Raw genomic sequence first — 24,895 nt, 5'->3', positions numbered from 1 at the left:
ATTTTTAGATTCAAACTCATATGATTCACAAAGAAAATCAAACATTTAGCTCTTCAGTGTCACTAGCCACATTTCCAGCGCTGCATCTCCGCGTGTGCCCAGCGGCTACCCTATTCGTGGTGCAAACCCAGATTACATGGGGACACTCCTGGAGAGGATCCACAGGCACAGGGAGACAGTTACACTCTGGAAAAATTGGGGAAAGCTGCCTGTCTTCCAGGTTATTTTGTCCTTTCTGTGAATCAGTTCTTCGACTGGGTCAATTCAGTATTTTTCCAAAAGTTTCCTCTCTTCTCCTTAGAACAGCTTTAGATGATCCCCTAATAGGTCTTTCCTTCATCATTTTGGTATTCATCATTTACATCCAGGGCCGCCATAGGCTCCCCACTTTGTAGAAGGAAAATTCAGGGATGAGTTTATATGATTAGATGAAGACAGGAAGGCAATGCCACTGCCCCAGGTTCTTATGACTAAACGGTTGAACCAGGGGAGTGAGTTAGTTTCCTGACTGTCAGCCCCACTGAACACCCACCACTCTCAAAGCACCTCTGATTCTGAAGATCTGGCTGAGGCCCAGGAAACTACATTTTTATCAAATCTTCCTTTCTTTCCCTGCCTCCCCCACCGTGTGATTCAGAACAGCCTAATTTAAGAATCGGTGCCCTAAGCAGTGTGTTCTGCGGACCCCCTCCATCAGAACACTGTGTCTTGTTAAACTGAAGAGTTCTAAGTGCTGAAGCAGCTAACTCAGAATATCAGAAATATCTACATATTCACAGAATATCTGTGGCACTAGGAAATTGCATTTTTAATAAGCTCCCTAGTAACTCAGTAGACTTTTAAAACTTTAAACTCTGTGCAGACCCTTCAGCTTAGAAAACTGGAATTTTTCACTCCCACACTTTCCCATTCATCCTCTCGCCCAGTGTTTGACATTTAGAAATCCACAGTGCCACAGTTATTCTGCCTCCTCTGTGTTCAGGTCATTTAACAAGCATGCATTTGCTCCAGCGACGGGATACAAAGGGATAGATCATGAGATCTTGTCTCTGGTTTCAGACAGCTGGCAGACACAGGAGGGAGAGGCATCTGTGGAAAACTGAGTTCATAAAGCATTTCGGGTCGAGGGCTGCACGTGCGTGCTAAGTGCAGCGAGGACATGAGGAAGAGGAGGCATATCCCCCCGGGTAGTGTGCTGGTGAGAATGGTTTGAAAGGACTTCTGAGACCCTGAGTTGATTTAGGGAAGATAAAATTGATATTCCATTAGAGACGAGGAGAAAGACACCTGGAAACCTAGCGTGAATTAGGTTGTGAACAGGGAAGCAGAGCCAATGAGAATGACATGGAATAATGGATTTCCTGTAGGAGTCAGACCTTGCAAAGTTGTGGGAGCCGCTTGGGCTGTGGAGGTCTAGTGGGAAACAGGTGGAGGTCTAGTGGGGCACAGGTGGAGGTCTAGTGGGAAACAGGTGGAGGTCTAGTGGGGCACAGGTGGAGGAGCAGAGAAAGATCACTGATGAAGGCCCATGAAGGAAGCTGATGAGGAGGTCAGCAGAAGGCATCACCTCTGCTGCTGCTCGTGGGCCCGATGTTGCTCTAGGTCAGCAGGGTTAAAAGGGGGAAAACAGGACTGAAGTGAGGGGAAGCAAGGGTACACTGGCACCTGGGAGAATGAACTAAAATCCTGGCCTATAGAAGCAGCTGGCGCCCTTTTCCCAGGAGCTGCACAAGCAAACTCAGAAACTCAGGGTGGAAAGGCAGCGGGAGCTGGGTGAGATAGGAGTCCACCTCTGCCCTCACCTGGGAGGTAAGTTAGACAATCAGCGACAAGGTATGGGAGCTGCTACACTGCCTTTCACATGTAATACTGAAGTTTCACTTCTGCTTCCCAATTTCACACAGATTTCTACTGTGGCCAGCCTTAACTTGAACCCCATAGGAAAGGGGAGTCCAGGAAACTTGGTCCAAATGGAAGGAAGTCAACACAATATAAAACCACTAGTTGACTTGGGGAACCTAGGCTGGGGGTGGCTGGATGGGACATGGGCACAGCGTGTGTTGGGGCGGGTAGTGAGGCAGTAAGACAGGTGACAGCCCTTGTGAGGAGATAAAGCTGCAGTGGATGATGGCCTTGAGGGCCTTGATCAACAGCAGGGACTTTATCTTCGTGTAGCAGTGGTTTATAAATGGAGAAATAATGTTATAAAATGAGTTCACTTTAAGAAAATAATACAAGCAGTGGTTCTCAGACTTTCTGGTGTCAGAAACCTTTTGGTGCTCAGCAATTATTGAGGATCCCAAGGAGTTTTTGTTTATGTGGGTTATATTATCCATATGTACCATATTAGAAGTAAAAACATGGTAAAGAAGTAAAAACAAGTAAAAAAAAGAAATTTAAAACATGGTTACTAATTCATTAAGTATCACAATAACCCCATTACATGTTAACATAAAAGCACATTTTTATAGGAAAAATAGTTTTTTTTCCAAAACAAAAATTCCGTGAGAAGAGTGATGTCATTTTACATTTTTGCACATCTCCTTAATGCCTGGCTTCATAGAAGACAGGCTGATTCTCTTGTCTGCATCTGCATTCACTCTGTTGTGATAGCCCATGTCAGAAAGACTTTGGAAAATGCCTCTGTACACTGGTGATCGAATAAGAGTAGCAAAGGCCACTCATATCTTTAGTATTATGACATAATACTATGGAATAGCCTATATCATGTCTATAGTCAGATCATGCCTCCAATGTTATAGCTATCGTCTTGTCCTCATGGATCCCCTGTAAGGATTTCGGGGACCTCCAGGAGTCCCTGCACTACCCTTTAAAAGTCATTAATGTAGAGGGTGGCTTGGCAGGCAGGCAGTGCTCATGGATATGGGAAGGAGATCTTGTAACAGTGTTCAGAAGAAAGCGAGGGCCTGCACCAAGGCGTATGAGCCAGCAAAGAGAAGCAAGGATGGAGAGAGATGCTCAGGACACAGATGCCACAGAACTTAATAACCAGTTAGATGTGGGGACCAAAAAGAGGGGAGAGTCTCCGAGAACATCCGGGGCCAATGAGTAGCTGAATATCTACCAGTAGCCAGTGCAGGTGTGGCGTGTTCTCAACTCACCCCTGAGCCAAACTTGTATTTCGAAGAGTTTGACCTGAGGTGGAAAGGGGGTGATAGGCCCCGTCCTAGAATAATTATCGGGGGGTCTAACTCTGACTGTTTACAGTATGCTCATGCATTGGTAGAACCTAGGGTGGCCAGAGTTACTAAAAGCATTCAAGTGTGGGCTGGGTCAGGCTGCACAGTTCATACATGCAGGAACACAGAGAAAGGTGGCCTTTTGGTGAGCAGCAAAGATGACAAGGGTGAGGACTGGAGAAGGATCTCTTTGGGGCTGGACATATTTGTGGTTGAAAGAGAATTTAGGATGGACTCAGGAAGCTAGAATTTTTTTACATATATACATGTGTGTGAGCGTGTATGGATATGTATGGATGTGGTTATATGTATGTGTGTATAACTATGGTTTTATATATGTATGTGGTGTACATGTATAGGTGGTTTTGTATAGAAATAGCTATATAAGCTCAGGCTTCAGCCTGGGGAGTAGAATGAACTGAAGGTCCAAGCATCTGAAGTTGCAGATGAAGTTCCTGATTTGCCACGAACTGGCAGTATGAGCTTGGACAATGCACTCAGCATTCCTGGACCGTGGTCTCCTGGGAAATGTAGAGGCTGTGAAATATCAGGAATCCTGTGATCCAATACGCATATTTTGCAGGCCACAAAGACCGATCTTCCGGAAGACACGGTGGTTTCCTCAGCGTCAGAGTTTGCCTGAAAAGCATTTTCCTGAGCCTTGTTTTCCCTCTTGCCTGTTCAGGGGGTTGGGAAATGAATGGAGAAGCAATCGATCTGACATCTGGGGACTATACATAGAAGCACCATCTCTCAAGTTCCAGGTTTTGTCATTTGTTTCGATGGTGTCCTCGGCTTGGCCTGCCAACCTTGGCACCTTCTTGTTTCCTTAGTTCCCGAGAAGGCAGGCCTTTCCTGCCAACTCTGTCTAAACACACGCCACCGCCCCCAGCCCCCAATTTGACCACACTCTGCTCAGAGTTTCCCTAAGTACTATTCTCTATTGTGGTGTGGGAGGTAGTTGTACCAAGGGGGGCCCAAAAAGCTCCTGAAATTTATTTATAAAATATTGTGTATTTATTCATACATGTTTAAACTTCAGACATCTTCAAAATACTCTCCATTTGATGCAATATACCTATCGCGATGTTTTCTCCACTGCCCAAAACGGTTTTTGAGCTTGTTGATTTTGATGCCTTTTAGTGCTTCTGCTATTTTTTGTTCACCTCTTCCACATCAGCAAAACATTTCCCTCTGAGGAATTTTTTCATCTGGGGATACAAAAAAAAGTTGCTGAGGGCAAGATCGGGTGAATGGGGGAGGTGGGGCGTGGGGGTCATGCTGACTTGGGTCAAAAACTGCTGAACACTCAGTGCTGTGTGGGCAAGTGTGCTTGTAAATCACCCACCATGAAATGGGCAAACACGTTGAAAGAGTCTTCAAAAAAATTCACTAAATCAGAATGCAACCTCTTACAACAACACCAGCTGGTGCACTGATACAGATGGGGTCTTAAAACACTGGACTAGTGGGTGCAGCCTGTACTCCCAGGGACTGCCCTCCAGAAGATAATTTTTGGGATTTTTTAGTTCCCCCCTTATAAATGTGCACAAATATTTTTTGATATTTATGTATACTTGGTAAACATTGGAAAAATATACTAAGCAGAGCAAAACCATTAATATCAGTATTGTTTCTTAGGATAAGAAATAGTTTAAATAAGTCAAGTGAACTAAAGTAAAAGATTGCATAAATGCTTATACAAGTAGAACTCCAATGCAGCAAAATCCTTGAAGGGAGTATGTGAGTGACTAATGTGTGGGAAGCACTAACTTAATTGCATTACAAAGATTTTAACAAATTCAGGAATGGTCTGATCAGGTGGTACCTGATACCTATGTCAGAGTGTTTTATTCTTCATTGGTCTGGTACTTCAGCCTAAAAATTTCTTTCGGAAATGTGGGTTATTTCACATCCACTTTATTTTGGTTATGTGAGATGCTTTGAATGTGAGACTTTAACCACATATAATTACAGGAAATAAGCAAATTAAATTGAAGGGAAAATCTGTAAAACAGCTGGACTCTATAAAAATCTCAATGTCATACAGGACCAAAACAAACAAACAAACAAACAAACAAAACCCAAAAGACCATGTCTGGGGAACCATTCTAGAGAAAAAGGAGATTAAAGAGATGTGACAGTTAAATATAATGTGTGATCCTTAACTGGACCCTGGATAAAATATAAGTTATAAAGGACACTTGGGTACACTTAAGGAAATGTGAAAACGAACTGCATATTAGAAGATAGTGTACTAAATTTTAAATTGCTTGAATGTCATGATTATAGTCTGGGCCTCGGCCTTAGTAGTAGATTGATGCTGAAATATTTATGGATGACATACATCAATCTCTGCAACTAACTTTCAAATAGTTTAAGCTAAAATATACATACATGCACACACACTCACATGTACACGTAAGGCCCATATAAACACACTGAGATATATACATGCAGATAACACACATAGGCACATACATATATACAGACACATAGGCATGTGTATCCACATACATCAGCACAAGCCCCAGATAAATGTACAGAGAGAGAAAGCAAATGTGGCAGAATATTAGTAGTTGGTTAACCCAGAGTGTTCACTGTGCAATCCTTGCACCCTTTCTGTAGACTCAGACTGAAACTTTTTCCAAAAAAGCCCTGTAAGAAAATATTATACTTTTTGAGATAGGTTGCAGAGATAACCTCAGAATTTCATTGTGTGAGGGGGATATGAGGAGGTTAAATGGTAATGGAAAAAAATACATTAAGAATTTTTTTAAAAAGAATTTCATTGTGTAAATCAAGAAGTAGGTGTTCAGACCCTGGCTCGTGTGGCTCACTGGGTTGAGTACAGGCCTGCAAACCAATGGGCCACTGGTTTGATTCCTGGTTAGGGTACATGTCTGCATTGTGGGCCAGGTCTCCAGTAGGGGGCACACAAGAGGCAACCACACACTGATGTTTTTCTCCCCCTCTTTCTCCCTCCCTTCCCCCTCTCTAAAAGTAAATAAATAAAATCTTTTTAAAAAGTAGTAGGTGTTCAGGAATTGGATAACAATTAAAATGTTTTACTATTATTTTTATTCTTTAGTATACCCCATTAGAAAATTTTGTTCTTGTTTTTATTTCACCCACCCCACTTCCCCTTTAGCATCTGTCAGCTTATTCTCTGTATTTGTGGATCTTTCTCTGTTTGATTTTGTTTATTCATTATCTTTTAGATTCCACATATGAGTAAGATTATACAGTATTTATCTTTTTCTGTCTGACTGATTTCACTTCGCACAATACCCTCTCGGTCCCTCCATGTTGTTGCAAATAGCAAGATTTTATTCTTTTTATTGCTGTATAATATTCCATTGTATATGTGTACCACCTCTTCTTTATCCATTCATCTATCAATGGACACCTATGTTGCCTTCATATCTTGGCTATTCTGAATAATGCCACAATGAACATAAGGACCCATATGTCTTTTTAAATTAGTATTTGTTTTCCTTAAATAAATACCCAGAAGTGGAATTGCCAGCTTATAGAGTAACTCTATGTTTTTTGTTTTTTGATGAATCCCCATACTGTTTTCCATATTGGCTGCATCAATTTACAATTGATTTGCATTTTCCTAATGATTTGTGATGTTCAACATCTTTTCCTATGTCTGTTGGTCATCTGTATGTCCTCTTTAGCGAAATGTCTATTCAGGTCTCCCGCCCATTAAACAAAATTTTTTTATGTTAAGTTACAGAAGTTCCTTATACAGTTTGGATAGTAATCCTTTATCAGATGTATCATTTACAAATGTCTTCTCCCATTCAGTAGGTTGTCTTTTTGTTTTGTTGATGGTTTGGGATAACATTTTTCTTGACCTGTTAAGGAGCATGCCAAGACCCACAATAGCTCCACAGCTCTTCCACCACGAATCTTCTCTCTGCTAAGTAACCATTAGACATAAAGCCAGTCTCTGGTCAGCAGAACCCAGGACAGACAGTTCCTGGTGACTGCCTGGACTCTAGCCCACAACTCATAAAACAATACTGTTACAGAATAGCCTCTGCTCTGGTGTAATGAGATTTTTTTTGTGAATTCAAAAGTCCTTTAATAAATATTTATTTATTGTTGACTATGTTCCTGGCATTGTTCCTCGAGGCAAAGGAAGATGGTTAAGCTCCTGCTTCTTATGGAGATTACATTCTGGAGTGGGAAGGGTAGAAGTAGTCAAACAAGTAATGAGATGAATTGGAATATGAAAATTTACTAAGTCTTGTTAAAAAAAAAAAAAGAAAAAAAAAACATGAGGGTAACCTAACAGGGAGTGATGAAGCAGGGTGGTTGTGGAAGGCCTCTCCAAGGAGATGATCGATCGTTGTTGAGATCACAAGGAAGAGTTCTTCTATTTTAAATGTTTCCTGCTGTCTATTCCTAATTCTCATGGCCTTTGAGCTTGTCCCTGATGTCAAGGTCAAGGAGCTTCTGAAACCTGACTGTTCTGCCGGGCTGCCACAGCGGCAGTGTTGCTGGTGTATTTCACACCAAGCGACACTACAGAGTGGCGCCAGCACATGGGTGTGCTCTTGTTCGCCTGTTCTCTCATTGATGAATGCAGGTGTTCTCTGTACACTTTTTATCTTTGTGACGGACTTTTAAGGAAGTTTAATTTAAAAACCACACAAAGCTCATCATTTGCTCATACTGACACATGGTGATGAAAGTGAGTTATTGTTCCTGAATAATGCTGCAAGGAAGCCTTCCAACCGGCAATTTTCAATAATGCCACATTGGCACCCCTCTGAATTACTATCTGCTTTGGCTAATTTAATATGACAGGTTTCTAAAGCAATTTGAGTTCATGTGAAAGCAATGACAGAGAGAGTATTCAAACTTGCTTAAAGGAGGGTGGGGGAAAGAACTTACATTGCAATCTCCTTGTAACACAGATCAAGATCTATTTGGACTCATTTCCTGGAGGCATTAAATATGTTTAATTTTTTCTTTTCTCTTCACCTTTTTAGTTACATCTGATAATTGTATTCTATCTGCTCTGCTTCAGTTTACCCCAGATTGTAGAATCTATCAGCTGATTCTCCAGCCGAGAGGCCACCAAGGACAGGAAGTGGAAACACTATTTCTTAGCATTAGAGAAATTACAATTTTTAAAAATCAGGTCAACATATGCCCTTCATATAAAATCACTCGCGAGATAGGCCGGCAGATAAAAAAGATCCCATGTAGGATTCTGCATATCAATGTTGCTTCTCTTTCCTCTGTTTCCACCTGGGTGAACCAAAGCTGTTCTTCCAGATGGCAGGGTGTGGGCCAGGCAGCATGGTGTAGTAGAAAACTAAAGGATTTAGAGTCAGAGAACCTGGATGGAGGCCCAGCCCTGCCACCTATGACTGTGAACTTGGCTCAAGGCCTGGCTCATTGTAAACATTCAACAAATATGAGCCTCATTTCCTCCTTCTCCTCCATCTTCTTTCTTTATGCATGGTCACACACGCTCAGGTAGGGAGGTCCCTACCATTCTGTCCCTCAGCTGCAGTCAGTCACGCTGGCCTTCTTTCTGTCTGCAGAACACGCCAAGCATATTCCTGCATCTAAGCTGCTGAACTGACACTTCCTCCTGCTTGACATGCCCTTCCCACAGATCACCCCATGGCGTTCTACCCACTTTTCGCTCTCAGCTCCAATGTCACCACTCAGAGCAGCCTTCCCACCCTTGGTCACTCTCTAACATATTACCCTGAGGGGTTTTCTTCATGGCTCCTCTCACTGTGTTAAGTTACCTTGACGATCTATTTGTCTGTTTTCATTATCTGTCTCCCCTTTCAACCCTGAGCTCTATGGGAGTAGAGGCCTTGACTGTTGTGAGGATACCAGCTGCTGGTACGTATTAGGTGCTCAATAAAAATTTGTTGCATGGAAGGTATTGGGACCTCCACGAGAGACGGAAGAGGCTTGTAGGGCTGTTCTGAAGGTCAGACGACACAGGTTTCAGAGGGTCATTTGGAAATTATCAAACACTTACTATCAGGCCTTCTCTGCCATGGTGCACCCCTTCCCTCTGCCCCAGCCTAAAGTGTCCTTTCTCATTCTTGCGGCATTTTCTATAAAGGTCTCACATTTCTGACACATAATTTAACTGCTTTCATTGGCAGGGATTTCAAATGAAACTTGGAGGAATTTGAAGCAAGATGAAAAATTCTCCAGCTTGGAAACTGGTGCTCAGCAAACAGGTTACAGATGTAAGTACACAGAGCAGGCAGCATTTAAACAATGCCCAGCCTCCGAGGCAGACTGTGTGAAGAACTCGAGCTACACACAGCTTCCATGTGCCAAGTTAGGCCTAAAGAAAATGGCATCGTGGGCTTGGCCTGGGGGAGGCAGGAAACAAATGCAGAGGGTTCAGCTTGGAGGCAGGCACAGTGGTGCCATGGCCATGGCCATGGCCATGGACTATTTTTGTTCCTTGTGTTCCTTCAAGATAGCTCTGTGATGAAGGACAGTGGTGCCAATGAGCTGTTGGGGACATCTTGTCCATGGGCAGGAGGATTATTTTTTTCATCTACCTACCGTTGTGGAAACGTTTCAACCCTTACTATTTATAACCGCTTCAGTCTTCAATCAAGATGTAGTATGTTGGATTTGAAAGAGCTTGATTTAAATTGTGGAGGGAAAGGAAGGGTGGGAGTTGCAGAAATCTCAATTCATTATTCATGACGTTTAGAGGGATGTGTTTTTTTAATAAGTGAGCAAATCACCCTGATAGTGACTGAATCAGGCAGCGGATCACATTGATTCCAGAGGGCGAAAGCCCTTGCTCTCCGCCACCTTGTAGAGACACTACTGAACGGTGCTGTGCCCTCTCCCCTCCCCATGCCCAGTTTTTCCAGGAAGTTAAAATGGGTTAAGTGTCGGCGGAAATTGAAATTTGTAGTTTAAGAAAGTGAAACCAAAATTTGAATTTGGGGAAAATGACTTCACCTATGGCTCTCAAAATGTATCATCTCCCTCTATTTCAAAGTATAAGAATTTTGGTAAACTGAGTCAGAAAAGGAGAGTGCGTAGCCAACCTGATTTCTCCTCTCCCGTCTCCAGAGGACCAGAATCCTGCCCATATGTCCTAGGACATGGGGTATTTTTGTTGAACTTCCAAGAGAAACTCTCATAAATATGCTCATATCTCCCAAAAATATATATATATCACAAGGGCTTTGATGCACGAATATTTAAATTATAGTATTTTTAACTTGAGTGACTTAAAAAACAGTTATAATACCAAATTTGTAATATGGACTATGCCTTAAAATGAGTACATTATCTATAATAAAGATAAATATACTGATTGCCTAGCATCTTAAACTTACATTGCTCCCTTAAGACAACTCAAAAATAAGAACAGGCATTTTTCTGTTTTGGAGAACTGAAGTTTTTTTGTACAGAGTTCTGTTTGAAGAGGAGAGGTGATTTAATTAGCACAGGAGAAATCACAAATTAAGTGCAGCCCTGAAATACAGCTTATTCAGAGGATTTAAACATAGCTTTTTTTTTCCTGGAGCTTCTTGTGTTTTCAAGAAAACAATTAGAAATAGAAGATGGATCTTAAATTCCTAAAGGTATCCAAGGGTTTCATATTGATCATCTCATTGATGGCCAGGTTGCTCCTGGTAGAACCAACCACGAGACAAAATTTTCTTGGAACATCACATAAGTGATTCTTTCACTTGTTTTCTTGTTTTTGAAGACAAAAAAGCTTCCACTGGCTTCTGTGAAGAAACTAATGTTTGAACTTGAAGGTTCAGAGAGGATGCCCAGCCCCCCTCTGACTTCTCTGTACTATTGCTTTGGAAGTTTTAGTTCAGAACATGTCATCTTTAGTCCAGAGCACCACGCCAACCAACTAAGAGAATTTTCCCAGATGCTGGTTCTGTGACAGTTTTCCCCAGGCCCTTCTCTTCATATTCCCCAAATTAAAAAAAAAAATAAAGTCAGACTCAGAGTTTTAATTTTATGGTCTTTGACCTATGTCCATGCATTCCCATTACATTTGAAGGAGAATTTCCTCAGTACACGTCGCTATCAATTTATGCCTGCTCTCAGATTTGCTTGTTCTTTACCTTCTCCCTCTACCTCAGTGCTTGCTTCATATTACCAACAGATTCATTTTCCTAAAATACCGCTTTGCATTGGTTATTTCCTTGCTTAAAGTGTTGGGTGACTTTCAGCTATGGATTGTACATCCCTCGGCCCGGCATTCAAGGTCCACCATGGCCTCCTTCTCCTTCTCCTAATGTATTTTGTGGTGCATCTCAGTGCGCACTCTGGACATCATCCACACTACTGATGGACTTGGAATGTACTCTACATTTTCTAGGCCCTGATGTAGTCTCCACTGAAGACTTTCTCCCTCCTCTTCCTTTCAACTTCTCCAGTGCTATTGCCTCCTTTCCAAGTGAAGGTCAAGTATGAATGCAGAAGTTTTCCTTGACCATCTCTTATTCAAGTAACCCCCACCCCTTTTAAATAAGCTTTTTTTTCTCTTAAATTTATTTGCTCTATTTTTTTTTTATTTTGCCTTCTATAAGCTGTGTCCAAGACTAAATGTCTTATGGTCCAAGACCATGTCTCATAACTTTGTATACCTCTATTCACTGCCTGGTTTCCCATCTTGCACGTGACAGGTATTCCACAAATATCTGTTCCTTGTTCTCAAAAGTGAAGTAAGCCTCTTCTAATGAATAGGAAAGCTAGGCAGCTCCCATACCTTTTAGAAAATTTTTGTATTAAATTTATTGGGGGGTAACATTGGTTAATAAAATTATATAGTTTGAAGTGTACAGTTCTATGATATATCATCTGCATATTGTATTGTGTGCTCACCACCCAAAATCATGTCTTCTTCCATCATCACCTACTTGACCACCTTTACCCTTTCCTGCCCCCAACCCCTTTTTCCTCCAGTAACTGCCATTCTGTCGTCTGCGACTGGGAGTTTTTGTTTGTTTACTTGTTTGTTTGTCTCGCTTATTCATTTGTTGCTTTCAGCTTTATATCCCATATGAGTGAAATCACATGGTTCTTGAGTTTTTCTGACTTATGAGTCAAATAAGCTTTTCTGTTGAGCCTCAGAAACCATGTCAGATCACTTTACTTCCAGAATATGGGCTGTTGTATCCAGAGTCTCAACAGTCCATGAAAGAGTGTGTGAAACATATTTGGAAGTGGGAGCATGTTAGATCTGGAAACGAAGAGAGAGGGGCCACTCAGCTCCCCCACCAAGCAGTATATCAGGGTGGGGCAGTGGAAGTGGCATGTCATGGGGGCAGGCAGTAAACAGGCACACAGAGAATTTAAAACTCTCATGAAACCAACTACGAGTTGTTCTGCTTCTTATCACCAAACACTAGCGTATCTAAACAAATGTCAGTAATATACTTTTTCCTCCTCAGAATATGCATTTCTGTTACTGTTAAATTTTAGTAACATAAGTAAGCTCCAAAGCATGTTATTGTTATTATTGAGTGCTGTATTCTACATGGAAGTTAATTTGGGGAAGTCCTGGTAATACAGACTGGTGCCCATGGCCTCAGTTGCCTACTGAATGAGGAGGATAAATGATCTCAGACCCTCCTCTTGCTCAGGCACTGCTCATGGCTCCTGGTCTGTGGTACCATGTACTCTGGCATTTCAAAAGTAGATTTGGAACAACCTGTGGAGCACAATGATTATAAAAATAGATAGACCTTGAGTTCCATTAATTCTGCTATTCTCTGTGACCACTTATGACTTCGGTTTTTGCTTAACTTTTGGATGGTTCCAAGTGTATGATTTTGTTTGATGTGTGCACATTTTAGTTTATACATGAGCTATATTTGTTCTATTTCGTGATTATCATGGAAAATAATTTCTTCCATATGGAGGTGGGGTCTATTAAAAATGATTTACTCCTAGAGGCATTTATAGTAGGAATTCCCGAGCATCCGATGTGCTTGTTTTACTGAAGAACAATTTCTGAAGTCTCCAGACACGGCTCTACACAAATGTAAATGCCACCTTATTAGAGAAGCTTCCTCTGATCACCATTTGAGATATGTGACCTCGCCCCTTCCCCCCCGACCCCCCTCTTTGTCATTGTTATCCAAGTTTGATTTTCTACACAGCACTTAGCACCCCTGACATACTATCCAGGAGCTTACACATGTGTGTGTTCAGTTGTTAGTATTTGTCTCTTCTGCTCAGCTTAGCTCCCACAGGGTCAGGAAATTTGCTGTATCAGTGCTGTATCCTGGAGACCTATAAGGTAGTCTAACATGGAATCTGTGCTCAATAAATACTTGTGGAGCGAATGAATGAATGAGAGAAGTGTCGTAATATATCCCACAGACACCTTTCATTTATTTTCTTCTCTCAGGGGCCCGTCTAAACAAACCTTCATGTGGATTATAGAAGTCCCTTATTGCCCATCCTAACAAACATGGTTTTCTTGAAATAGATGGAAAATTGCCCCAACATCCTTACTGATCAATTCTGCCTGGAAAGCTAACTCAAAAGGTGGCAGCATAGAAAAAATAACCATATATTGAGAGATTAGGCTCTTTAATATGTATGACCTCAGTGCATTCTCAGAAAGGCTATTTTATAGATGAGAAAATGACAACACTCCTGTGATCACCTAAGCCTGTCCTGGCCCCGGGGGGACTGGGAAGGAAGGACAGCTGGGGACTGCGAAGAAGAGCCCCACCCATTGAAGCATTCTCTCCATTTCTCACAGCCTCTGCTGCTTTGGCACCTGCTTCTCCCAGCATCTGCTGCCGGGAAGTGTGTGGTGTCATTGCACAGCTGTGAAGTGGGGCAGAACAGAGAAGCAAATGGAATAGCATAGAGGAGCCAGGGAACTAAATCCAAGGCTGCAGAGAGGTAAGAGAACAGGAGCAGCTCAAGTTCTGCAAGAATAAAGTTCCTCTGAGGGGAGGGTGTGTAGGAATCCTTTAATCCAAAGAGGACATGTCGTTTCAAATGTCCACGTACAAAGTGTGCCTCTGCAAAGGTACTCATTATTTTCTCTCAGACTTTGAATGACTCACCCACAGCCCTACCTTTAAAAAATAATCCATAGATGCTTGTGGACTTTAAGATAACATTTTTTAAAAGAGTGTACTTTTTACTTAAAAGTTGAAAATGCAACAAACACAGTCATAACAACACCAAGGGAAGTCAATAAAGCATCTTCCTAAATTTTATGATACTATAAAACATTTTCAATTTTTTCTGGGTTCTTGCCTTCCAGTTCTGATCCATATGCACACACATTTTTATTGCGGCATAAGTCTGCATCTTTAATGTGCTAGAATCTGTTTCTGGAAGGAGTTGTTTTCACTGCTCTCAGGGCAAGGCATTGCCAGGGTCCAAGAGGAGGTGAAGGGGTGACAGCACCCCTGGTAGATTCATGGTTAGGAAGAGGTCACCCCCAAACAAGAGGCTGAGTTTATGAAAAAAAAAAAAAAAAGAATGGACAAGATGTCAGTGGACATACTAGCAAGACAGAACAAAAATGCCTCAAAGACTGGCACTTACGGAAGTGCCAAAAAATGGAAGAGACACAGGTGAGGAAAGGGAAAATGAAGAAGAAGAAGATATTAGTGGGAATTAATGAAAGGAAAATGACTTGCATCTCTCTGACATTAAATTTGGCTGACTTGTCTTATATCGGGATGGTTTCTCCCTGAAATCTAGAATTTCTGTCATTTTTCTACAGGCAGAATAACAAAGATGGCAGAAAAGCTGATTTGAAATGTACATGTAAATTAAGAAATTGGTCTATCATTAATAATGTTTTAGGAGGAACTGGCATTTCATTTCTCACCAATTTAAGCCTCAGGGAGGCCGAGAGTGGTGGAGTATAAAACAAAACCTGGAAACTATCAGAAAGAAGAACCAACAGAAAATAAAACTGACTGTGTCCTTTAAATAACAGTAAGATAATCTGAAGTCTAGCAGAGATTTGAGAACTCTTGATCATGGTGGGTTTACTAGGCCCTTAAATCATTTTTCTGATTACAACTCAGAACCAGGTGTTAGAGTTTACTATGACCTATAATGCTACCCTTTTAAATGCTCTCTTGTTTGTTTTTGAGAACAGATTGTACCACGTTTGTGTCAGGAGGTATTAGGCACAGTCATTCTGAAAGACGCCATCTTGAAAACAGTGGTTCATCTGATTGGTGGCATTTAGTTTATAAAGACATGAACTGCACCTTGCGGACACTGGAGGAATTTATAGTGTCCATACCTGGTGACACCAGATGACTTGTTTTGTTTTGTTTTGTTTTGTTTTGTGTTCTCATGTCTAAGTAACAACCTAAAATAGCCTGCAGGATACATTTCCTAGGTGCAGAGGCAGTCCAAAGTCTGGCTGAATTTACTGTGATGCTTTCCCATTCCTGGTGGTCTGTTCATAATAACCTGGGCAATTATGTGACAGCATTTTTATCACGATGGAAAATCCATCAGAGATCTGGATATGTCAGAATAAGACCATGTCGGGCTTAGCAAGCCCAGGCCCAGATCTGTTCGGAATGCTCAATTGGTTTTTTGAGTTGTTTTCCCACTGCCATTCCACCTGTACCAAGGTGAATAAACATAAACAACGGACTGCCCAAAGCAGGGGCCCAGGGAAGGTCATAAATGTCTCTAGTGATGGATTCCCGAATCCTGCTGCATACTCGAGACTCTTGGAAAGTGTCTAAAATCCTCCAAAGCCCAGGCTGTACTCTATACACATTAAACAAAAATGTCTAAGGTGGAGCTAAAGCATCAATTATTTTAAAAATCTCTCAGGAGGTTTTGATACACAACTATAAAATAAAGTAAAGTATAATGAATGCTAAAAGGAAATGCGGTTATGCTCTAGGAGCACTTCAGAGATGAGAGAAACAGCAAAGACTTTTTCAGCAGGGGGTAAGGAGGTTGATCTAGACAGAAGGACAACATAGGCAAAAGCAGAGATAAGAAGGTAGGTGGTAAGACAACACAAAGTTCTTCCTGGCCGTAGCCTGGAGGCATAAAGGAACAGAGAGAATATCAGGGAGGGTCAGAATGTGCTATGAAGTGGCTGGATGCCCAGCTGCTAACGTGGCGTGTGTAGTTTCAGAGGCAAAGGCAACCATTGGACAGAGAAGGTGTTTTGTTTGTGTTTTTGTTTTTAATGAACATAGTGCCAGTGTGTAAAAAGTGCCAAGAATAAAGCAAAAACCGACATCATATTAGGAGGCTAATGTTGCTTTAAAATGACATTTCCTAGCTTTAGTTACTGCCTACATCTTTATGGTTTTTATTACGTGTACCGTTTCCTAGAAATGGACTTATTTATTTTTACTGAAATAGATCTGTGTAGAATATATGCCTATCTGCCTATCTATCTACTTATCAAATATTTCTATGACATCCTCAGTGGAAAACTAGTGTCACGTATAAATAAAAATTTAGTCTTAGGAAATAATACTACAAAAATAAAACCAAGTTGTTTCTTGTTAGATACTCTTACCTGTCAGCTCCCTCTCAGAAATTCCGAGTTCGAGGCCTAGGCCAAGGGAACTCCCGAGTTCCCTTCAGGAAAAGGGAAGATTTGCAAGTGGCGTTAAAGACAGAGTAGCACTATGCCAGGGGGTGGCCATGAGGATGGAGAAGAAGGAATGGAGATGAGATAGCTCAGAGGCAGATGCACCCAGACTTTGGCCAGTGGTCCTTGTTGGCTCTGCAGGAGGTGATGAGCATTTTTGTCAGTGTTATCCCAGAGAATGGATTCACGGTCTGCCATGTGTCAGCATGTGTCAGCTTGAATGCTAAAATACAAGCAAGGGACGTGGGGAGAATCACAGTAAAAATTGCAACAGCGAATCTTTGGAGGTGCTTTCGGATCTAATCATATCCTTTTACTCTGCCTGCAGAAAAGGCAGCTCCCGATGGTTTGATAATCGCAGGAAGGATGTACGTGCTCTTAGTGTGAATAAATTTAACTGGTAACATAGAATGTCAATACATATACTTGAACTTAGAGATTGTCATTTTTTAAAATGCAGTATTGAATAACATGAGAATTTGGAATGGCATGGAGTTTAAAAACAGTGTACTGCATGGCTATGGTTTTATATGGGCACCTTTTATTTTGGTGATGGTTTGATTAGATGTGAAGCAATGGGAGCCCTGTGGTGTCCACGTGTGTGCCGATTTGTCTGCATTACATTCACTAAGCACTACAGTAAAGGGGAAATTTCCAAAGTCAAGTTTTAAAATGACAAGGCAAAGATGGTAAGGAAGGAAATAAGCCTGTAGGCATAGAGCAAACATTATGACCCTATCCTAGAGCCAGTGAACAACAGAAAAGAAAATGTAACTCTTTGTAACCCTCTGGAGCTCTCTGAAAGCCTCTTAGAAGCATACTAATGTCTGTGTCTTGAGTTACATGCTGCTTTGTTTATGCAGACTGTTGGTAAAATCCAATCGAGAGCCTCTGCGATGGTGTGACTGATGCATTCGCTGATAAGTACAACTTACTCGGCGGGTTGACCAGGGATTATTAGTAAAATCCAGTCATGCTGGAGACAAATACACTTCTGTTCATTTCACTAATTCATTTCTGCTGGTTGCATCAACAGCACTTACCTTTATCTTTTTAATTGTCATAGCTCTTCTTCCACAGCTCTGTCCTCTTTCGAATATCAAATGAAGAAGATCTCACGTCTCTACTCCATGACCGACCACCCATATGACCTGCAGCTACACTCAAGCTGTGTTGTGGTGACAGAAGAGGTCCATGGGGCACATGCACACTAAATAATATCAATAATGCCTGGCATTTACCAAGTACCCTTTATATAGCAGGGTCTGTGCCAAACATGTCATATAAGTTGTGATGTGGCTTAAAATGCACCATAACATAATCACCACTTATTATCACCATTTTATAGACGAGGAAACCAAGACTCTGAGAGGCTAAGGGACCAGCCAGAATTTGCACAGCTAATAAATGATAGAGTCGGACTTCAAACTGAGGTTTGTTCACAAAACCTGGTCTCATCTACTTCTCTACACTGCTTCCAAATGGCTGTGTCTGATTGCTCACCTCTGCAGGTCATTTTGACTCAATGATTTATGAGTGTCCTAAAGAATCACTGCAGGGGTGGATCTGATAGTCTCTGTGAAGCAGAGCAAGGGGTGTGTGGCTGCTGCTGTTTCCCCAAACGGTTGGTATGCAGGGCTGCCAAGATCGTCTAAGTACTAAAACAAATGGACCCAAACATGCCATGACTCAGCACAACAAACGTTTATTTCTCGATCGTATGATTGTGCAGGACAATTTGAGGTTGGTGGTAAGGTGGAAGGGGAGAGTGACTTTGATCCATACGGTCACTCAGGGACCTAGGCTGACTGTGGCTCTATTATCATCAATACATGACTTCCAAGGGTGTCACTGTTGTCACCATTCCAGTTAGAAGAGCAAGAGGCTTAGAAGACTGTGCACGTGATACTTCTATGAACCAAGCCTTAGAGAAGGCATGAATCCCTTGTACTCTCATTCCGTTCACCAGACTTCAGTCACATGCCTGCACCAAATTGCAAGGAAAGCAATAAAATATAGTCAAGCCAGGTATCCAAGAAGATTAGGAAATGAATCTGAGAGTACTCACATCAGGAGAGCAGAGGAAAGCTCCCAAGCCCAGGAATCCAAAGATTGGGGTTTCAATCCTGGTGACCCTTTTGCTAGAGCCGCTGGACAAGTTTCTTATCTGCAAGTCAGAATCGCCGGCCCGCACTGCTTTCTACTTCACAAGACAATCTAAGGTCAAGATCAGAGTGAAATAGGTGTGTGGATATTCTTGGCAAGCAATTTAGGACTAAGCATGGAAGAGCAGACAAAGACCTAGATGGGTATATGGAATCCAAGTTCCAATTCTTTTTTTCTGCCCTTTCATGGCCATGCAAGCATGACTCACTTACTCAGTCCTCTGAGCTGCAGAGCCTTTTTTGTTAAGTCAAGAGGAAAAACGCTTCCTTTACCTTCTTGATAGGGACCCAGAGTACATACAAATCACTAGCCGATGCATAAGTGTGTGAAAACCATCAAATGTCAAAGAGATATTAAAATGGGTGGTTTTGGTGATCACCAGTCCTGCTGTTTAAGGACCCATCTCCTGGACAGTGCTTTCTAAACCCCAAACTCCCAGCCTGACCCCTCTCTCCTCACAAAAATGAAGTAGACTATTTATGCATGAAAATACCATACCGTGAATAAGTGCAGATTCCTGAGGGAACAGCCTGAATCACCTGCATGTTTGACATTCCCACCACACTAGGTAGATACTTGCTGACCGGTTGATACTTACTGAATTATATTCAATTTTAAAATATACTGTCTTGCCGAAGACGAAGTGACCAAGGGGCTGGCACAGTTGTGGTTTGTGACTAACCCCTCTGAGCTATAACCTGGAGCTCTGGCAGCTGCTATCTCTCTCTGAGGGTAGGGCTCATCCTGAGGGATTACATTACAATGTTTTTACCTGCTAGGTCACTTTCCTGAATGGATGGCGTTAGTCATTTAAACAGACTCAGACTTTCTTTCAGGCATTGAGTAGTTCCAGAGTTAGAGTGATTCATTGAGTTACTCTCCCTCCCCACCCCCCCCCCAGCCCCCCCCACCCCCGACTTTTTTAACTAGTTGGGAGACTCTGAAACTTCTTCATTCCAGCCAAGATGCTTATTCCTCTCCAGGTTGCCTTCCGAGCCCAGTTTTGCAGAGGGATGATTGTCTGGCCTGGCTTTTCATTCATTTCTGGGCTCATCCAGCTATGAACCCAAGCCTGCTCATCTAATTATGGAGTGTGATGACTCATCCTTGTGTTTTCCTGGGTTGTGGCAGGTGAGGCCACATCTGCTTTTTCCAGCTTTAATAAGTAAATAACAAGAGACATTAGAGAAAATCAGCAAGAGGCTGGCTGCTTTTAGTTCTAGGATGGTTGCTGAAGTGTATCCTAGTTCTGACCGTCAAATTCAGGCTAATCTTGACTTTACCCAGCCACTGAACAACTAGCCACTTATTCCCTTCTAGCAAAAGGGAAATGGCAAATAAACCGCCTGCAGAGAGGTGGCCCTGGGCTGCTCCAACTTTTGTGTGCACTGGAACCTGGGATCTTCCTGAAATGCAAATGCTGATACAGTAGGCCTGAAGGGGGGCCTGGGATCCGATATTTCCCACAAGCTCCCCAGGTCCTGCTGGTACTGGTCCAGTGGCCACACGCTGAGAAGGGAAGAGCTGGGGTGAGGAAGTGCCTGTTCTTACCAAGGCCTCATTCTTCACGCAAAACAGTTTCAGGTGATTTGCTGTCTGTGATAAGGAGTAAATACTAGGCTGTACTTGTGGAAATAGGTAAAAAAATTGCCATCCGCAGGAAAGGGGGATCTTTCATGTTTTTTTCAAGCTGCAGTATTTTACCAAGTGCTTCCTCCAGGTCATTGTGAGTTTGCATAACTGAGGCAGCATGGCTCCTAAGGTCGCATCTATGGTGACAAGAAATGGGAAGATACCAGATCCCATTCCATCTGAGCGATGGGATGGGCATGCCTATAATCAATTACCTTACAGAAGGGACAGTTAGCTGTAATTGTGAGGTGTATTAGGATCCACAGACAATTAAGTCTCTGGGTTGGTGTCACACGCTAACTTGCTAGTGATTTTGCTCAGCACGTTGAAAATTTTCGTAGATATAAGTATAAAAATTGGAAACATGTCTTCACAAACATCATTTTATATTTAAAAGGGGAGGTGGAACCAAATATTTATATGTATGTTAATAATAACAGCCACGTGGGTGGTGCTTACAAGGTGCTAAGCATTTTGTGAATATTAACTCATTTTATCCTTACAACTACCCTATGAAATAGGTACTATTATTATCTCTACTTTATAAATAAAGAAACTGAGTCATAGAAAGGTTCATTTCTTACACTGCCCAGATCAGCAGAGCCTAGATTTTGAGCCCGGGCAGGCTGGCTGCTGAGTACGCTCTCTTACCATGCTTTTCCTGGATTCACATGTGACAAGTACATGTGAGTTCAGGTTCAGATTCCACAATTTGCCTTTGTTCTTTAATAAATCCTCTAGTTGCTCCGTCTCAGTTCCATCATCTAAGAAATGAGCCTAATAATGCCCTGGCAACCTGTCGGAATTGTTGGGAAGTCAAAATAAGGTAATGCATATGAAATTTTATGGATTATATACAACCATGCAGACAGATTCTTTGGATTAGAAGGAAGCATTTGATTATCATTGAGATATTTGATTTGATTTGATTTTAATCCTCACCCAAGAATTTGTTTATTGATTTTAGAGAGAAAGGAAGAGAGAGACATCATTGTGAGAGAGAAACATTGATTTATTGCCTCCTGTATGTGCCCCAGCTGGGGATCAAACCTGTAACCTAGGTATATGCCCTGACCTGGGATCAAATCTACCACCTTTTGGTATATGGGGTTACACCCCAACCAAGTCACCCTGCCAGGACTGAGATATTTTCAGTAATATTGTATAAATAGCCACCTTATAGAGCTGGCTGGCGTAGCTCAGCAGATTGAGCTCGGGCTGCGAACCCAAGTGTTGCAGGTTCAATTCCCAGTCAGGGCATATGCCTGGGTTGCAGGCCATGGCCAACAACCACGCATTGATGTCTCTCTCTCTCTCTCTCTCTCTCTCTCTTTCTCCCTCCCTTCCCTCTCTAAAAATAAATAAATAAAATCTGAAAAAATAAAAATAAAAATAAAAATAAATAAATAAATAGCCAGCTTATTTTTTTAGTCTATATTTCTATATATTTGCTGCTTCCTCAGGGAGAACTTGTTTTGCCTGAACTCTTCAAAAAAATTCTTTTCAGATTTAATTTCTTTAGGTTTTCTGAAAATAGAATGTTCCGTGGGGGCTAAAAACCAATAGAAGACCCATCAGTTGATTTCATTCATTCCCGTTTTGTGAAATATTATTCCCTGTAGGTTCTTCTTGTCAGTGTCAGCCCACCTGAAACAAAATGATACTCTGGCTCCTCTTGCATTTGGCTCTTCATTTGGAAAGGTGTTTCATCATGAAATCAGTTTCACCACAGAATTTTACATCAGATTTTGCCCATGATTTCTCTTGTTGCCATGTCTCATTCCAACATATTTCTCAGTCTGCGAAAACCCTTACTTTTTTAGAATCTTTATGTTCCAGCAGTACACACTTTTCTTCCTCTAAATTTTAGTGGGAGATAAAACAGGTCTCATCATTGTGTATTAGTACATTGCTTCTCAGCCTAAGAATTCAGGCAACTTGAGAAGAGGGAACTATAAGGAAAAAGAATTTATTGGGGTTTTGCTTGTGTTGCTTGGGCCAAGATTTCTGTGACTTTAGTTCCTGAATGTATGTGGTGGAAGTCCCTCTTGATTATTCAACTAAAAAGTTATAATTAGAGATTAATTTTTCTTGTCTCTTTGTCAGAAAGCCATAGTAGTGAAGCAAGTGAGTTTTAAACCAGAACTTTATTTTATTCCATTTCATTTAGCCAGATCAGAATTTGTCTTCTTATAGGCAAAAGATCATGGCTTAAGTCTTTCAGATTACATGTTAGAGTTAGACACAATTATCTTTTTAAATAAAGTAGCAAATTCAAAACAGGACAAAGATGGAATGAATTTTATGCATGCAAATAGGTAACACTTTCAAGATGATTTAATAAAAGGAGAACCGTCAAACAACTACATCATTTTTTCTTTAACTGTTGGCTTCTAAGATAGGGTTCATTTAGGTTTTGGATGTGGCCAGTGTAAGAAACTAGTCGTTAAGAGGTATCTGTGTCTTCCTGTGCATCACTCACCTTCTCTGGTTTGTTCTAGAGCAAAATTCATAGAGAAGGATGGTCTCTGAGGCCTACTGGCTGCTGAGGTATCTAGGTGTGTGTTTCTGGTGTCAAAGATGCAGATGATATGGAATAGTGGTCAAAGATGCAGAACTTGAAGTCTGAAAGTACTCGGTTCAATTCCTGCCTTTTCCATTTCTTAGCTGCAAGACCCTCAGTGAGTTACCTATTTTGCCTTAGCCTCTGTTTCCTCATCCTTACAATGGAGACGATAAGTGTACTGACCTCATGGGGTTGTGATGGGTATTATACTGTCATAATGTCAGCATAGTATATATTTCTTTAAAAAATAAAAACTCTTCAGTTAATTTTAGGATAATTTCATCTTTGACTTACTATTATTAAGCCATGTGTAATCTTAATAGCTTCAATAGTTTTTTTTTCTTCTTTTTTTATTTTCTATTTTTGGGTATTTGAATAATATCAAAAATATCCTGAATGGATTATGGGTGCCTTTCAAACCAGTCCATGCACATGCTGACTCTGCATGTGTGTGCGCCTTTAATTGAAATCCCCTCACTAGCCACCCCCCCCACACACACATCAACATTGCAGTGGTCTTTGTTTATGGGAACATCTTGTGTGAAGAGAATAAAAAGTGTTATGGCTTCAATTTGGGACCAAATGGGTAATTCGTATCTGGAGACCACATTTACTACCTACAGAATCCTGTAAGCAGTGTAAGTGCCCACAGTTTATCCAAAGCACGCTGGTTTGTTCTATTCATTTGTTAAAATAAACTGGAAAGATATTAATAAATTAGAGGATAAGGAAATGCCACTCAAAATCTTAATCCCCACACCCAAGTGCTATTAATGTTTGGTGACTTTTAGGTCTTTATGCATTTTGTTATAGTTAACTATAATCATACTATACAGCTAATTATATTATATACTCCCTTTTTACTATATTGCAAGATTTAGCATTATGATAAAGGTTTTTTTTAAGTTTTATTTATTTATTTTTAGAGAGGAAGGGAGGGAGAAAGAGAGGGAGAGAAACATCAGTGTGTGGTTGACTTTCACACTCCCCCTGCTGGTGACCTGGCCCACAACCTAGGCATATGCCCTGACTGGGAGTCGAACCAGCGACCCTTTGCTTCACAGGCTGGCATTCAGTCCACTGAGCCACACCAGCCAGGCCTATGATAGGGTTTTTATAAACATCATTTTAATGGCTGTGTAACATCACAGTGAATGCCTGTGTTGTAGTCTGTCCAGACAACGAGCTGTCATAAACACTGCTGTCATGGACATGTCTGTGCACACTAACACTGCAGCATTCGTGAAAATGAACCCTCATGTCCCGCACGTGTGGGATCTGTGAAAATCATCAGAGTTGGAACTGGGTTGACGCAACTTCTTGCACTGAGTTTTCTGATTTTCTTAGCTTCCTCCAGCCCAAGCCCAAAGCCCAAAGTTGGTCTCTGACAGTACTGTGTCTTGCAAAGGCTGGAAGGTCAGGAAAGTGCAGGTAGATCCATAATGGAGAGTGTACTCAGTCTGCATGGAGAGCTTGCCCTGGTGACTGTGTCCTCCACACGATGGGTTCCGATCTCTGTGAGCCCTCAGAAACTCCAAGCTGAGGCTTTGCTGAGAAATGCTGTTGCCCTTAATATATCACCCCAGCATTTACTTATTGCTTCCAGAAAACTGGTCATGTCAACCTTACCATTCAAAAAAATATGAATTTCAGATCTTATTTCCTTGAGCCTGCTCTTGGGTTAGATAATTGTCATTTCTTCTGGCTATTAATGCT

The 24,895-nt window shown here is 41.5% G+C and overlaps 1 protein-coding gene across 5 annotated transcripts in view; it reads left to right on the top strand.

Annotated features, from left to right (window-relative positions):
- Positions 1-24,895, top strand: part of LRRC3B (leucine rich repeat containing 3B) — an 82,537-nt gene that overhangs the window by 15,891 nt on the left and 41,751 nt on the right. For 3 of the 5 annotated variants that reach the window (XM_045857138.1, XM_045857140.1, XM_045857139.1), the window contains exon 2: positions 9,356-9,442. The exons of the other annotated variants lie outside the window; for them this stretch is intronic. The gene's annotated coding sequence lies outside the window, so the exon portion shown is untranslated. The remainder of the gene's footprint in view (positions 1-9,355; positions 9,443-24,895) is intronic. 5 annotated transcript variants of the gene reach the window in all.

The sequence above is a fragment of the Phyllostomus hastatus genome, unplaced genomic scaffold, assembly GCF_019186645.2.
Source record: "Phyllostomus hastatus isolate PE091 unplaced genomic scaffold, TTU_PhHast_1.1 phas_scaffold_129, whole genome shotgun sequence".
In the NCBI taxonomy this organism is placed as follows: Eukaryota; Metazoa; Chordata; class Mammalia; order Chiroptera; family Phyllostomidae; genus Phyllostomus; species Phyllostomus hastatus.
This window is presented reverse-complemented; position numbering and strand designations above follow the sequence as displayed.